The 6000-nt window shown below is 37.5% G+C and overlaps 1 protein-coding gene across 2 annotated transcripts in view; it reads left to right on the top strand.

The window, feature by feature from the left end:
* Positions 1-2278: 2278 nt before the first annotated feature.
* The window catches only part of CYLD (ubiquitin carboxyl-terminal hydrolase CYLD), a 645450-nt gene continuing 641728 nt past the window's right edge, over positions 2279-6000 (top strand). For both annotated transcript variants that reach the window (XM_090382243.1, XM_090382244.1), the window contains exon 1: positions 2279-2490. The gene's annotated coding sequence lies outside the window, so the exon portion shown is untranslated. The remainder of the gene's footprint in view (positions 2491-6000) is intronic.

Below are 6000 nucleotides of genomic sequence, written 5' to 3'. Positions count from 1 at the left end.
CTCTAATGCAGTGGTTCCCAACCTGGGCTCCGCGTACACTTCCCAGGGGCTCCGCGGCCGCTCCAGAAAAATAAAATAGCTAAAAATTGAATAAAATTAAAGAATTAGAAACATAAATTAGAAAACTAGGAATCACATTCTGAATAAAAATTTGCCAAGTTGAATTTTGTGCATTCTCTAGCAGATGACGTTCAGTCATTTTGCTGCCATCAGCTTCAAAATTATTGTAGTACGAGACGGACAGTCAACGAGGCAGAGCGGAGCACCGGCATAGTGGCTCCGGCACAGGGGCTCCCCAATAGAAATTGATTCCAAAAAGGGCTCCGCGGGTCAAAAAAGTGTGAGAATCGCTGGTTTAATGTCACGCTGCTTTAATATGTACATCATTTGGTTGTCAAAAGCTTTACTGAAATTTTAAATATATGATATCAGAATTATTATTTACCCTGAATTACCCTGTGTGTGTGTGTGTGTGAGAGAGAGAGAGAGAGAGAGAGAGAGAGAGAGAGAGAGAGAGAGAGAGAGAGAGAGAGAGAGAGAAGTAGAAGGGAATCACCAAAGAAGAGAAGATTGATGATATTGATGATAATAAAAATAATAATAACCTTGGACCTAATTAAAACAGAAAGCAACATACGGAATGCTTTCATCAGAAAAGAGCATTTAGTCATGATATGTTTCGATATCGAAAAAGCATAGGATACAGCCTGGCGCTATGACATTCTCCAGGACATATATAACTTAAAGCTAAGAGATGTTAACATGCGGTATTGCTTTTTGGTTCTTTGGGGGTATTGATGCGTTATGTTGGGGACGAGAATTGAATGCATGACAACCTTTTAATAAGTATTTATTTATATCATTTTAATGTAATTTTCGTTATTGATTTTATTTAATATTAAATATGGGTACCCAGAAGGCCCCAGACTTAGAACCAAGGTTTATAGGAAACCAATGTGTATTGGCCAGTACACACATTATAGGACGGCACAGACTGCCCAACATAAAAATAGTGTGGCCAGAGCACTTTTGGGTAGGGTGAGGACACATTGCAGCACCTCTGAGGAGGGGGAGAAGGAAATTAGGCAAATTATGGCGGATCTTATGAGGTGCGGTTACCCCCAGAGGGTCATTGATAAATACAATAGAGAGGAAGAGCCCAATCGGGTAGTTCCGCCTGTACCGCTTACCACAGTGTATGTTCCCTACTATCTGGGCCTGTCGGATCGCATTGCTAGGATGCTTCGCGATTTTCAGACACGCTGTGTGCAGCTCCCGGGCCGGAGGTTGCACACAGTAGTGTCACAGGTCAAAGACCCCATTACTAGGGATGTAATTTAGTGATGTAATGTAGTGGGGTCGTATACGAGATCACATGTTCGGATTGTGGGGATGTTATGTGGGGGAGACAGGACGGCGTCTCAAGGACCGTCTGGGGGAACATTCAAGAGCGATACGGACCGCAGAGCTCAATAAATCCGCCATTGCCGAGCACTATTGGGAAAAACAACACTAGATCTCCCCCGACAACGCTGTCATCCTTGACCGGGCGCATAGATTCTGGGACCGCAAGTGGCTGGAAAGTCTGTGGATTGGATCCTCTGGCAACAATAGCACGGACAGAGACAGGGGAGTTAGGCTTCACCCCCTTTTTGAGGCGGTGGTTTTTGCCAGAGATAAACGTTTTAGTTTTCCACGTCCTCCGACCACTTCCGGTTCTGGTACAAGTGAAAGGAACACAGAGTATGCGCCTGGTCATCCACGTGTGCCGTGAACCTGGTACTTAAGGATGTGTCGCTTAAGTTTCATTATTGCTGAGGAAGGAGGCAGACACCTCCGAAAGCTTCAATAGTGTTTTTATCGCTTTTAAATTTATATTTTAACTTATTTTATTTTGTTGTAAATTAGTTTTTTGTAAATAATCATGTTTTTGTAAATATTATTTTACAGTCTTTTGTATCATTTTATTTTACTATTAAATCAGTTATAAACGGTTGGTGTATCTGTTTAAAATTGTCTTTTTCCCTATATTAAAGTTATGCAGAGAGTGTAGTTTTCAGTAATTACTAATTTTCTCCGGTTCGCCAAATATTTATATGTGGTGCACTTCTCTAAAAGTTTGGGTTCCTCTGCTTTGATAGCAATCGGTGGGCTGAGCTAGACCTGCCAATCACTTCTAGTCACGAAGATCCATGGGATTGTTCCCCGTGTCCCCAAAATATCCAATAACGTAGAATAGTGTTTCAATTCCAGTAAGGTTTATAGTAATATAAAGTGATTTGATGGCTTACATTTTTAGCTGGATATCCCAGTTTTTGATAACTCTGGAGTCCTGATTTGTGTTTTGGTTTTTATACCAGCATATAATTAATCAGTTAGGCCCAAGAATGTCAATGCTTATATCACGTAAACACGCAGTTCCGGCAATGAGGTCGTTGATTATACGAAGGTATCCTGTTTGGACTCCTGACCTGGGTATCTTTATGTTAGGTTAGTTAAATAAATAAATTTTTATTTATTTGATGGTACATAACCTAAGCATAACCTACATATGGGGAAAGGAAAGGAGAGAAGTTGAGGTGTAGTACCGGCGTGAGAATGTGCCGTATTTTGCTGGCCTACTGGTACAGACATATTTTATTTTATCATTATTGAAAATATGTGCGCAATTTATGCCATATTTTTCATACAGGGTGCACGAGTTCCTAAACAGCAACAAGAAAATGATACACATGGTAAGACCAACCGTGGGCTAGGCATGTTAATCACTGCTACTCGCAACGATCAATTGGGAGGGGTACCATATTATAAAGACTAACCGAACTATTTTGCAATATTTTACGGTTAAGCCCAAATAGGTCATTACGAAGTAGTAGTAATTATGGCAAATTGATGCAAGGGAACAGGTTTCTATAGCAACGGCTATGGCTCTTGTCTTACATAAATTAGCGTTTAGTTTATAACAGTTCCTAGTTATAGCCTAATCTTGATTATTTTGTCAAATTCCAAACTTTGCTACACCACATTCAGTGATGTGCATGGAACGAATAGAAGAATTTGCACATAAAATTGTTCCCCAAATAGACTTTAGACTGAATTCTGAATAGCAGTCGGTGAAAACCCAGGGGCTCACATCTGGTGAGTATGGGCTTGGAACACCCATGGTCCTGAGCTGGATATCATCATTCTTCTCTTTCTTGGTGATTTCCTTTTCCCTCCCTCTCACTCACTCACTCTCGCTCAGAATTTTCTTTTTTTTTGTCTGGTGCAGCATAAGCCTTAGGCTTCCTTGCACCATATGGCTAATAACAATAATAAAAAAAAAAAAAAAAACAAGCATGTGGTCCAATTCGATCAAATCGGTATAACTGTCATAATTGCTGGTTATGTCCTGACCTGCATTTCAAGAAAGAAAAATTAATAATTCTGACTTATTCAAGCCATGCAAACTATCTATACATATATATTTTTTTTTCATTTAATTGGTCTGCAGAATATCAAAAGATACACAGTGCCAATTTTATATAAGCATGTATTGTAGTGAAATATGTGGAAATGCATAAAATAATTAGAGTAAAATATCAAAACAGATCTAGTTGTAGTCTGTCTGTAGTTTGAAAGCAAAGAATGAACACAGCTCTTTGACCATACTGGTAAAATTCCTGTATATCATTGACAGAACCCACAGGCTGCATTATAAGTAATCTGAACTTCCCAGACATCTTCATGTTAGAACTGTGTTACTGCTAGATCTCTTTCATTCCCTGCTACTTTGAGTGTGGGATGACCCAATTCTTATGTTATGCTGGGATTATTGCTACTTTTTTTTTTTTTTTTTTTTGTGTTAGTTGTTGGCGCATCAGCTTCTATGGCCATATTGCACCTCCCAAAGTTTTTGCATTTTTACTACGATCCAAGCCCGAGGCGGGAATCGAACCCGCGACCTTTGGGTTGCCAGGCAGGCACTTTACCTACCTGGCTAGCCCGGTCGGCTATTGCTACCTTATCTGCATTTATCAATGTTGAACAATCAAATTTCAGCATATCTAATTTATATAGGTTTTGTTGGAGTAGTGTAATCCAATTACTGTCATTAACCATTAGAAGCTAGCCAAACTACAAATTCTGCCCATTCTCACCTTGCCCTTTAGCAACTATTCCTCACCCCCACCCCAAGTCACGAGCCCTGCAGTTTAGTAGTCCATGAATAAACTTGAAATTCCTTCATCAATATTGTTAAATATTGAAAACAATGAGGGGCTGAACACCAAACTCAGTAGTTCCATCAAATAACGTTTGATTTAGCTTCATTAAAAAAACATTAGTTCACGAAAAGCAGTGACCATTAATAATTGCTCTGTGTCTCCTGTCACTTATCCATTTCTTTATTATTATCAGTAACTTTATTATTATCAGTAAATGCTGTACTGCTTAAATTTGTACAGCAGTTATTCATTTTGAATAGTAGCAAAAGCTTTACTGAAACTAAGTATATGATATCAAAATTATTTTGTAGTCTGGTTGCTTTTCAACTATATCATAGTAGCTAATCAGATAGATCAAGCAAAATTTCCTCTTAACAGATCCATGCTACTCTTGCTGTATAATTATATTCCCATTATTAAGTTGATATTGTTCTTTCAGTACTTTTTTAACCTGATTCATTATTTTCCTAGGAACAGAACTTGCTTTTTGAATAGTAGAGAGAGAGATATGCACATCTCCAGTCTATTGGACCGCTTCTTAATCAAACGATCCTGTCATAATATTCTTGCCAGAGGTTTGTGTATGCTTTTTGCTGCTTCTTGTAATATAATTGGGTAGATTCCATCAGACAGTGGTGCTTGAATCTACTTTTAGCTTCAGTAATTTCTCTTCCACCTTTCTTCCAGTTATCAAAAAAATCATTTAATGCCCAGTAAGATTAGTTACACTTCTGGTATTTCATCTCTAAAAAACTTGTACCTGTAAATGTAGATGCAAAATATTTACAAAAAGACTGCCATGCAAATTGGACAGGGTGTCATTAGGGGTGAGTTACAGCTATGGATAAAGGCAGAGTTTAAATGACACTGCTCATCTTGTCCCTTTTGTTTTCAGTTTTCGTTAACAATGTTTTTTTTTTTTTTTTTTTTTTTTTTTTATTATTACTCCAGAACAGCCAAAGCCTGACAGAGGAGGAGTATAGCAGTAGCAATACAATAATAATTCTATTTACAGTCAATATACAATGTCAGTATACAGCATATACAGTGGAATATCTTATGTTACAGGCGATTTGCATTTAAGCAAAGCTGGGATGACAGAGATTTTTGTATTTCTAAACACCTTTTTTGTTATATTTTCTTGTTTGCTCACAATGAATAGTTACATTGATTGATTTGTATTATTATTATAGTTATCCATCTTTTTGTATTATTTCTTATTATTATATTTGTTTATTATTTTCTTTGTTTATTTAAATATTTATAGTTAATATATACCTATTTTTTATTTTATTTTTATTATTATTATTAAATTAAACATTTATTCTCATTTTCTAATTACCTGAATGTAGAACCTTTGCAACTCTTTTTTGATATTGATGTCTTCAGCTAGAATATCAATGTTGGATTCGTTTAGCTGTCCCCCAAGGCTCTTGGGGGACAGTTAAAATTGATGAGGTAGAGCAGCTTGGGGGCATCCAGCTTTCCAGCCACGAGATGCATCTGGAATTTGCAGTCTGCCACAGCCCTTCTTTGAGTTGATGAAGTCACTTTGAGTTAAAGTCAAAGTTTGCAGATGATACAACAGTTGGCAGGGTGATTAACAATAGCAATCAGGGTATGATGCTGCAACAAGACCTAGATAAATTAGCTAGATGGACTGAGAAGTGGTTTAAAATTGAAAGGTATTAAGGTTTAACATTTAAAAATGTAAGATACAACAAATGGGAACAGTAATCCCCGAACATCATGCAAATTCAGTGGTACTACACTCAAGGTAGTGGAGAAGGAAAAA

This window comes from Mastigoproctus giganteus, chromosome 10 (genome assembly GCF_048544385.1).
Source record: "Mastigoproctus giganteus isolate SK-2022 chromosome 10, ASM4854438v1, whole genome shotgun sequence".
NCBI lineage: Eukaryota > Metazoa > Arthropoda > Arachnida > Uropygi > Thelyphonidae > Mastigoproctus > Mastigoproctus giganteus.
The sequence above is the reverse complement of the archived record's forward strand: the minus strand, read 5'-3'. Positions and strand labels throughout refer to the sequence as shown.